Source organism: Ischnura elegans, chromosome 3, assembly GCF_921293095.1.
Source record: "Ischnura elegans chromosome 3, ioIscEleg1.1, whole genome shotgun sequence".
NCBI lineage: Eukaryota > Metazoa > Arthropoda > Insecta > Odonata > Coenagrionidae > Ischnura > Ischnura elegans.
In genome coordinates this window covers 115542905-115553306 of record NC_060248.1, presented here as the reverse complement: position 1 = coordinate 115553306, position 10402 = coordinate 115542905, and the positions used below count along the sequence as shown (strand labels likewise).

Genomic DNA, 10402 nt, shown 5'->3' with positions numbered 1-10402 from the left:
ACTTTCACTTATCATTTTGGGGAGCCTTACGTCAGGTGGTTTGGCCTACCGAACTTTCGTGCTCGTTGCACGCCGAATCCTCATAACTTATTCATTACTTACCACACGCTTATTTATAACTTACCGCACTTTCATATGTTCATAACTTACCACACGCATTAGCGCCGCTGGCAAAGCTTTCCCGATGACAAAAAGTCAACTTTGATTTTTAGGCATGAAAAGTCGAGAGATATCAAACAGCTGTTTCAACGCATTTACATAATTAGTGGTTTCCGGCGATGTATTGTGGAATTTGATGAACATTTTGGATGAATAGAATTCAACTTTGTTTTCTACATGATTTTTATTGAAACACTACCATGGTTCAGGCAGTTACGTCAACTTCTGGTAGATGAGGTTAACCGTCGAAACCATGGTAGTGTTTCAATAAAAATTCTGTGGAAAACAAGTTTAATTTTATTCATCAAAAAATTATTTACGTAGTGAAAATCCTAGTTTTCCTCCCCCTTCTCCCTTAGTGTCTACTTTTTGTAAACTTTCATAAACAAATTATTCACATTGCCCCCGCCTTGCCATTATTACTCACTCTAGATCCACTCTGCTGGTATGTAAGGGGAAGGAGAGAAGATTCTCGGGATTGAGGAAAGTCGCGCGAATCTAGCAATGCGCGGCGCGGCGGGTGGCAGGGAGGCGGGGGGCGGGCACATTTGAGGCAGCGTTTCGACACGGAAGAAATCAAGATACGACAAAACAGCTGAAACTTTTATCCAACAAACTCTAACATACCATGTTTATCTAATAAACACGTTGTGCCCTTGTGTCCTCGTCGAAAACTTCAGCATTCAAAATAACTGCATTTTTTGTAGGCACGGTTAACCTTCGTCGGATGTAAGAAATTAAGAATTGCTTACAGGACTAGCTAAAAACCCATATTGCAGATTGAATAGGAGTAGCAAGTAATATCAACAGTTTCTCAGCCTCATTTTTTAAGGGTGCCCTTAAATCTCGTCCTAACTGACCTGTGAAATAGGAGACGCATCTTATAAAATCGTTTCAGGTTTAATTTTGTGGAGAAAAGCTATATCCATAACTAACACAAAAATGGTAATTTCCACACTATTTTATTCAAAAACTTAACGACCGACCATGGTTTCGACGCTTTGTGAAAATTCGACACTTCCTTGAAAATGACACCAAGTGTCGAACCTATGGTCGGTCGTTAAGTGTTAAATAAAATAGTGTGGAAATTACCATTTTCGTCTTAATCAAGGAGGTACATCAATTTTATTACGGAAAATACGAGTGTACGCTTCATTTCCCTAACATATTTATAATTTCTTTCTCACCATATTTTGAGACCATGAATTCTTAAATAGGATCACGTTTCAAATATAAGCACAGGCCGACCGCAGCTGCTCCCGAAAATGACAAGTGTTTATTTTTACTGTAGGTTTTTTATCAAAATATCAAATCAATTTTTTATTATAATATTAGTTGTCACCACTGGTGGTTAATACTGGCGATTAATTAAATTGCATATGCGTCGTGATTTTATTTGTTTTAAATCATTATAGGACAATGTTTTCACAGTGTATGTCAATATTGCAAACACTTTTACCCTGAGCTTAACAAAAAATTTGTAGAGGCAGGCATTTTCTTTCCATTTTGAGTCCTGAGGCATATAAAGCGCATCAGAAGCTGAAGTCTGCCTTTAACTTTTCTCATTTTTCAATTAAAATTTACCTTTAACAAGTGATAATACATACAGCTTACACATAATTTAATAAATTAACTCCAATACACTTGTGTTTACATTACAATTTCACAATTTGAATTTTTTTATTATTCAACCATTATTTAAAAATAACCACTTGGGGAGAGATTGGTATATATAGCTGTAGTTTATCCCTCCATTTTAGATGCGTCTTCTGTCATGTGGAATCTTAATTTCAGTGTAACAACTTTCTATTTTTTCCTTCAAACCTGATCACTTCCCGACAGCATTATTTTACGAGAGATTGATCGACATTTCTTACATTTTACCTATTTTTTACTTCGCGCTAGAAAGATTTGAATCTCTCTTTCTTTCAATTTTAATATTTATCACGTCAAATCCCATGTTTAATCATTTGCTATGGCATATTGCTGAGAAAAATGGTTTTGTTAAGAAATGGTTATTCAGTATGGGTTCCTATGTATATAATTTTTTCTACATTAAATCCTTATTATTTGTACTCATTTAATCAGTTACCATTAGAGGTTTGTCGTGCATGAATGAATCGTTCGGATGGACGGTAAGTTGTAATGTAAGGAATGATCATCATTGTAATCATCATTCAATCGTGTAATGGTTCAAAATGAACGGAATCGTACATTCCAAACGGTAAGTCCAAATCCAGTTGAGTGTTTGTGATTGGTTTTGTTGCCAAAAGTGATGCAGGTGCAAGCTGAATCCGCCAGACATAATTAGTTATTGATACACGATTTATATTCAGCGGATTCAGATAGTGGAAGATTTGCATTGCGTGGTAGCCGTGAACAGAAAATTTCCAGGGGGACTAGAGGTTGATACTTACTTATTATCTTTGAAAGGGATTTTGGATTAAAGGAAATGCAGGTTGGCTACCCAAAGGAATCCATTTTTTTATTTAGTTCGGCAAGCATTCAATTTTAATATAAAACAAAATACACCAATTTCCTAGAAATTTCATTTACGATGTAATAAAAAATCACTTCTATCCACTACGCATGCGTCATGGAATAGGTTCGATCCAAAGAAATTTGAATTTCTATGATTTTCTTCATTATGAAATATTTGGAGCACGAATATTACAATAGACTCTGGAGACTCCTGTAATGGAGTCCCCTTGATTTGGAGAATCAAATCACTGTCATGAATCGCATCACGAGTACCGAGTCCTCAAAATGTAACGAAACTTCCAGTTCTAGTTGCCACAATCACGATGCATAAAAGCTATCACTATTATTATTAGATCATCTTTTTTGGAAAAGTTGAGCATTAATGATGGAATAATAAAAACCACGAATATTACAATAGAGGATTCTCAAGTACGCCGCTAGAATTGTTGTCGCTCCGCGCGCATTTTATTCAGTGTTCAAATATCGCCACTGGCGGCGCCACCAGGCAAAAGTGTCTATCTTTCACGACGAAATACACGGCAGCAATACGGAACCGAGCCAGTAAATCACATTAACCACACAAGTAAAGCATGTGAGGCAATTGCCAACTGAAATGAAACAATCTGATCACTCCTACCATCGACCAAAACGAAAAATCAGAGCTGACAATCAAGGGGGAATCTGTTATTAGCAATTTTTTGACGCATTCTCATACACGGCAGCAATACGTAACTGAGCCAGTAAATCACATTAACCACACAAGTAAAGCATGTGAGGCGATTGCCAACTGAAATGAAACAATCTGACCACTTCTACCATCGACCAAAATGAAAAATCAGAGCTGACAAGCAAGGGGGAATCTGTTATTAGCAATTTTTTGACGCATCCACATTTAACGCACTGGCTATCTCCCTACCGTCTGACGTCTTGATCACGCCCAGAACTTTCACGTCGTACCATGGGCATTTCACCATCCTAAGGAGAAGCCACGGTGTCACGTCCTCCCCCAAACATTATTTTTTGAAGGAAAACATACTGACGTAAAAAAAATATTTTACTTAACCATTGTTCACAAAACAGCTTCATGACAACCCACGAATTTCATAATTTAAAGGCCCAAAATAGCATAAAATATTATCATTTCCCCCAGAGGAGGGTTTCCTTCTCTCCCCCCCCCTGCCCCTCCAGGTAGTCCTGGCTATGCCCATGTAAGCATCAATAATATTCCTAAGCTGGAAACATATATATTATATAACATATTTTGATATCCTTTACTGCGATCAATGGATCCATGGCCGTAGATGAACAACTCTCCTCAACAAAGAGGTGATGCCTCCCAATCATTCCAATACTAGCGCCTCAAGACTGCACAACAACCAAGACGGTATGTAATAAAGACAGCTATCACATTACTTGATGTAATTCACTTATTAGGAAAGATATGTATTATGACTTCACAGAAAATTGATACCCATTTAATATAAAAACAGTACCCTTAGAACTTGATTCATAAAAGGATGAATTAAGTATAAGTGAGCAGCAGGAAGTTGATGGCAATGCGAAATAATTACTGAAGATTAGTGCAACCTATCAGAACAATTTTTAAATTAATGAATCATAGTTCTTTCACTTCAAGTGAAATGCTTCTACAACACTAAGTTGCTGAAAAAAAGTTAACTCATACAGAAGAGCAGAAAAAGATAAAGTCAAATTGAAAATCATGCTCAGTATTTATTTGACATAATAAAAGGTGGTTCATAAGACTGTTCACAAAAATGTAGCACAAAAACTTTGACTCCACGGACACAATCAAGGTTATTCTCACCACAGCATTTTCTCATGCAATAGCCCTTCCATTTCCATATTTTTGAAGTCAGCCGTAATTAATGTACACTTTCACGGTAGAACTACAATGATATATATTCCAGAAGGGAGCCAAAATACTATTCCACAATGGGCATAAGTTGTAAGAAAAGTAGTCAATGTTCTTTCTTATAGATGATGTTTGGCCAATCAAAGCATATCTTTGAGCAGCTGCTGCTTGTGTAGCCTCTTGCAAAACCAGAAATGGGTGGGATGTGATTCAGTTCACCACAGCCATATGTTCAAAAAAGGTGCAGGAGTCTCACAATGCCAACGGGTGCTAGTAACATTGATCTGTAATATTGAAAATGCAAATAAGAAATGAGTACACCATGGGCATGCATATAATGAACAGCAATTTGAGGCAATGCAAAGCAGGAGTTAGTTCACTCAAGGTAATACGAGGTAGGTTGCAAAGTTGAATAGCAATGATTAAAACCACCAAGGAGTTAAAGCACGGAAAACATAACTACCAAAGATGCATACTTCACATAATTATCACAGGTATCTATCAAGTAACAATCTGATATCATAGGCAGATCCAGGGGGGGGAGGGGGCATGTGCCCCCCAGACCCTTAAATAATATGCAAGATTTTTAATTGCGTTAATATTGTTGCCCATTATCATTGCATTCGTTTTGCATTACGAGGTATCCTTGTGCCCCCCAAAACAAAATCCTGGATCTGCCCCTGTCTGATATGCTACCACTTCACAAAAGGGTATATGAGAGTTAATCACCACTTGAATGCTCAGGAAAAGTTTTATTTTCACATATGACTGAAGGGACAGCGGCACCAATAACCACCGCCACCAACAGAAAATTAAAGACTCAAAAATTTGAAAAACTCTACTTACTAATGAAAACTTATGAATAAAGTCAAAACCAATACTTTCTCAACACGTCAATGGTGAGAAATTTCCCCTCTATTGTCCATTTTACATAACCATGGCCCAAGCCTGTAAGAACCATAACAATGGCCTCCAATGAAAAACCAGTACCACTGACTCACAGTTTGATGAAAGTTGGCAATTTTCATTCTTCCACGTAAGAATGAAACAGTGTAAAATATTTCTTGCCTATGTCTACTAGTTTTTTTTTTCAAAACATTTGAAGTTTGGGTGAAACTACAGTTTTTCAATGAATGCGGTCACCAGAGGCACTTGTACTTCCAGAAGGAAATAATTTGTCTCAGCCATACTTTTCATCAAATTCTTATGAAAATTTGCACATTTACTATAGAAGTCATGAGGATTTCAAATACTAATTAAAAGTAATGCTAAGTGATATTGAAAAACTCTCTAAACTGTTATTTTTCACAAGAATTTAGAAAATTTATCGTCAAAAACATGGTCCTATAAAACATCAAGTTTTGACCTGAGGCAATATGTGAATCAAGCCAAATTATTTTTTCTAGTATTCCTTATGGTATGACCCACCACCTTAAAAATAAAATACATATTAGAGATTCTTTTCTCTCTGTTGCTAAAAAAATTCCTTTTCACGACTGTGGAGGTCAGGGTTGGGTCTTCCTTCAAGTGTGATGAAATGTTTGTGTTCTATGTCCAAGTAAATATTCATGACATGACTCTAGTACATAGCAAGTGTAAAAATTAAAACATTTTTCATGTGCAGGTTGTTTTTCTCCTAATATGAAAAATACATATAATTTTTAAAATAGAACAATGAACAAACTACAGTGGACATAGTTCAGTCATTTTACCATGAAAAAAAATAATTTGGCTTGATTCACATATTGCCTCAGGTCAAAATTTGATGTTTTATGGGACCGTGTTCCAAATTCATTTAAAAATTTTTGGTCCAAAAATTTTGATGCAAATTTGACTGTGGGACACCGGATTGAGATTTGGATGAAAAGTATGACTGAGACTGCATTCATTGAAAAACTGCAGTTACACCCAAAATTCAAATGCTCAAATAATTGGATAGTTAATATAGAATAATAGAAAACTAGACCATTATGACTTTTAGTTTTCCTGACACATTAAAACCTCTTTACATCATAGTGGAGGGGGCTAAAATTTATGCAATTTGATACAAAAATGGGAGATTCACTAAAGAGAGGTTTTGGTGATATGCACCATTTTTTCATATCCTTTGGAAATGAAAGGCACTACTGTCTTTTAAACCATTAAATTTATGCATTTAATTAAACATGCATGCATTAGTAAACATATATTTATTGGTTTAATGATAACACAAAATGAGCGCCATCACGTTATTTTTACCATGATTAGAAAGAAAACGATGTGATCTCTCTCAATTCAACAGTCACTTAAAATGATTAAGATAGTTGGATATCTTTTTTCTTATATTTACTGTTAGGTATGCTCTCATATGGAACAAAATGGCTATAACTAAAGGTTAACGTGAAAACTATGACATAATAAAGGTTTACAAGAAAAAAAGGGTGAAAAATGTATCCCTGAAAATGTCAATCCATATACATAATTGTAGCTGCATTAATGGTCTGTAGTTGTCTCCGTACAATTTGCGGAGATAGTTAGGCCGTATCGGGGGTGTATCCTTGGTATGAAGTATGGAGGTTTATGAAGTAAAGAGGTTCACTGCATAGAGGTTTTACTGTAATGCTATAGACTTGGTTTGATCATAATCAATTTTAAAAATCAAAAGTAGAAGTCTCAACAAAATTTCAACTTACAATCAAAGTGCAACTGATGAGGCAGCTTTAGCAGAGAAATATTTGCCTGAAGAGTGGTTTTATTAAAAATTTCACTGCTCATTTTTTCATTGAACATATTTCTTAGTTGCTACCACAACCTGCCTTGACCTCACATCTCCATGTACCTGAACAACACCAGCATAGATGGTGAATCTTTGTCCTTTGAAATGTTTCAGAGTAGTGTTTCATGAATATGCTTCATACCAAATGAAAGAAATACACCTGAAATAAAGAGAAATATATATAAGATGGAATGACAAGATATTTAGAGCACCAAAACAAAGAATGCACACATACCATCAACCCTGACATCCAATAGCTTAAATGCCAATAAGAAGGAACAGCAGACTATTATAATCCATTATCAATTGAAACAACTATGAGGGGCAATAGCTGATGCGTTCAAATAAATAGTAGATGTACCGCATGACTCCACTTCGTGCCAAATGAAAGAGATAAACCTGAAATAAAAAGAAATAGATACTAGACAGAACTGAATGAATGACGAGATATTAGGAACACCAAAACAAAGAATCCTCACATATCATCAACCCTAACATGTCATAGCTTAAATGTAGTATCATATATTATATGATGACATAAAAATTCTAATTTCTACACACATTACCATGGCCTTCACAGACAACACTTGCATTCACTGTGAATGAGCTGGTTCAGTGAGACATTTAAGTCAAAGGACATAAGCCATAAGGAGCCAAAATAGAATTCCACGATGGACTTCAGCCATAAAAAAGATGGACAATGTTCATCTTTATGGCATACAGTTAGCCAATAAGAGCACATGCTGGAAAACAATGTGATCAGCGCAGTACCACACCTAACTGAACGCAGGTGGTAAGAATTTCAGTTGACTGTAGCCTTATGTCTACATAATAAACACTGAGAAAATGGTGAAGGCATAGAGTATATGAAATGCATAAAAAACAAGTGTCCATGGGAATATATGTTCAGCCTTAACGGAGGGCAATATTTCATAACTTTATGAATTTAAATGAAATTAACACATAAGAAGGAAAAAATATCATCATCCCGAGCAGATAACACTGAAAATACTTGTATCATGCCACTTAAAGTGAAAAGCATTGAAACTAATAGTTGGTATGTAGTTATGAAGAGAATATAATAAGAGCATTAATAGAGTGGAATATTTACATTCACAAAAAGTAACTCTGCAAACTTCTGTATCATGAAAAAAAGGCACTATGAAAACACTAGCATTCAGTGTCAGACATAATACAGGCACTCAAATTTTAACTGTTTCCCTCTTATGGTTAAGTCTGTGAATGGAGATAAGAAATGACTAACAGCTTATATCCCATTGTAGACCAGGCCTGAGTCATGATATTGATTGCTGAAATTTGTTGGAAATGTTGGAAAAAATTCGTGAAATATGATAAGGCCAATTACCATATCATGTGCATCGCATTTCACACACCTAAGGCAAACAAAATCAAGTAATTTCACCCCACCCATCAACAGGCTACTGAGTATTGCCTTCATCCTCCCACATAAAAATAAATTTGACATTAGAAGGGAAGAAACATAATCTACAATAGATTATATTTCTTCTATTACAATACGAAATTTATTTCTTCACCAGCTCCATTACTTCATGAACATTTACTAAGATGATTTAAAAGGATGTAAGAGGCAAGAAAGGAATAGGACAAATGACGCCACATTAGTAAATCCAACGTCGACTGCATGGTACACCAGAAGAATCAGTGAGTGTAGCATAACAAATGTAGACCAGAATTAGGACACTCCAACAGTATTAAATTCATCAAAAGTGAAAGAGTATTTTTGAAACTGCCCACTTAATTACTACACTATAGTAAACAAATACAGTAATATGATTACCTTTCACCATTGACGGCTTGAACAGACAGACCAGCACATATCTGTTACTCATTCACATCATCAATGAGACGAGAAACATCAGCGAGGTTAAGAATTTTGAGTCCAGGATTAGACATCTCTCTTCCATAGAATAACACCTGAAAAAAATCTCATAAAAATATATTGACTCAAAGCACAGCTTGCGATTGCACAGACACTACATATATATATATATATTGCATTAAGCACACTTCATAGGCGGAAAACCACAAATCAGCGACAAACGAGGACTTCACCTTCACTTTTAGGAGAGCGCTGCTCTCATTTATTACCACTGTTTTTTCGCACTGGATCCCGGCCACTTGACGATGGAACCGTCTTAAAGTTTAATGTCGGTACACCGCTTAATTGATCCCTCTGGAAAGCGGTCCTAAAAGCCAACATCTCGTTCCGATAACTCCCTGTTCACGAGGTATCACCCGCCACCATTTCTGCATTTGGGCAACATTCTGAAAAAAATTCATCCAATAGCAGCTCCGATTAAATAATACAAGTACATAACTCCAAAGCTCACGCGCAAATTAATAGTAATCCTGCCACAACGCAAGACGACCAACGACGCCATTAGCATAATACGAATGGCAGAATTCTGAGATTAATCTAGACCCCGTGAGTTTCAACATGATAATTCCTAATAATGAGCAGTATTACACTATAATCACAGCTTTTTAACAGATAAAACCAATTTCTTTCCATTCTCCTGGTCTTTGAATGCATATTCTTAAAGGAACGTTGCAATCATGCCGGCATCCACACACAGCGACCAAGACACGCCGCTACATTGCATTTCTACCCAAAGCTTCACGGTACAATCACTTGTTGCACTCATGGAATTAACCTTGAGTCCGGTAATAAATAAAAGTTTCAAATTTTAAATAATTTCATCAAAATCTACCAAAAAAGGTGATTTACTTACCCTTGCTTGGAAGAGGCTTTCGTTGCGTATATCCAGCTCCTTACTACGTCTCTTTTGGCAATAGTAGCCTCCTTTCCACTCAGGGACACAGCAACGCCGGTCAGGCCCCATTGCTAAAGCCGAATAAAACTGAATCTACGACTCTCACTACAAAATTTACTGCAAAAATCCGATTAAAGACGGAGCGCGTCGCCCCACTTCCATTAAGTTTAATGGCGAAAATTACACTGACACAGATCCTATTGCCTAGTGGCGCCGCTATGCGGCCAATGTTGGCGATCGAATAAAATGCGCGCCAAACGGCAACAGATGAAAGGCTTCCCATTGGCCCATCTGGAGACTCCTGTAATGGAGTCCCCT

The 10402-nt window shown here is 36.4% G+C and overlaps 1 long non-coding RNA gene across 2 annotated transcripts; it reads right to left on the bottom strand.

Moving 5' to 3' along the window:
• Positions 1–4351: 4351 nt before the first annotated feature.
• LOC124156400 lies at positions 4352–10402 on the bottom strand. Of its 2 annotated transcripts, none has more exons than XR_006864312.1 (6): positions 10043–10402; positions 9363–9575; positions 9088–9224; positions 7504–7667; positions 7186–7428; positions 4352–4797 (listed from the first exon to the last, which is right to left on the bottom strand). It is a non-coding gene; the product is annotated as an uncharacterized LOC124156400 (long non-coding RNA). The 2 variants fall into 2 exon arrangements; XR_006864313.1 differs by having other exon boundaries at positions 9399–9575.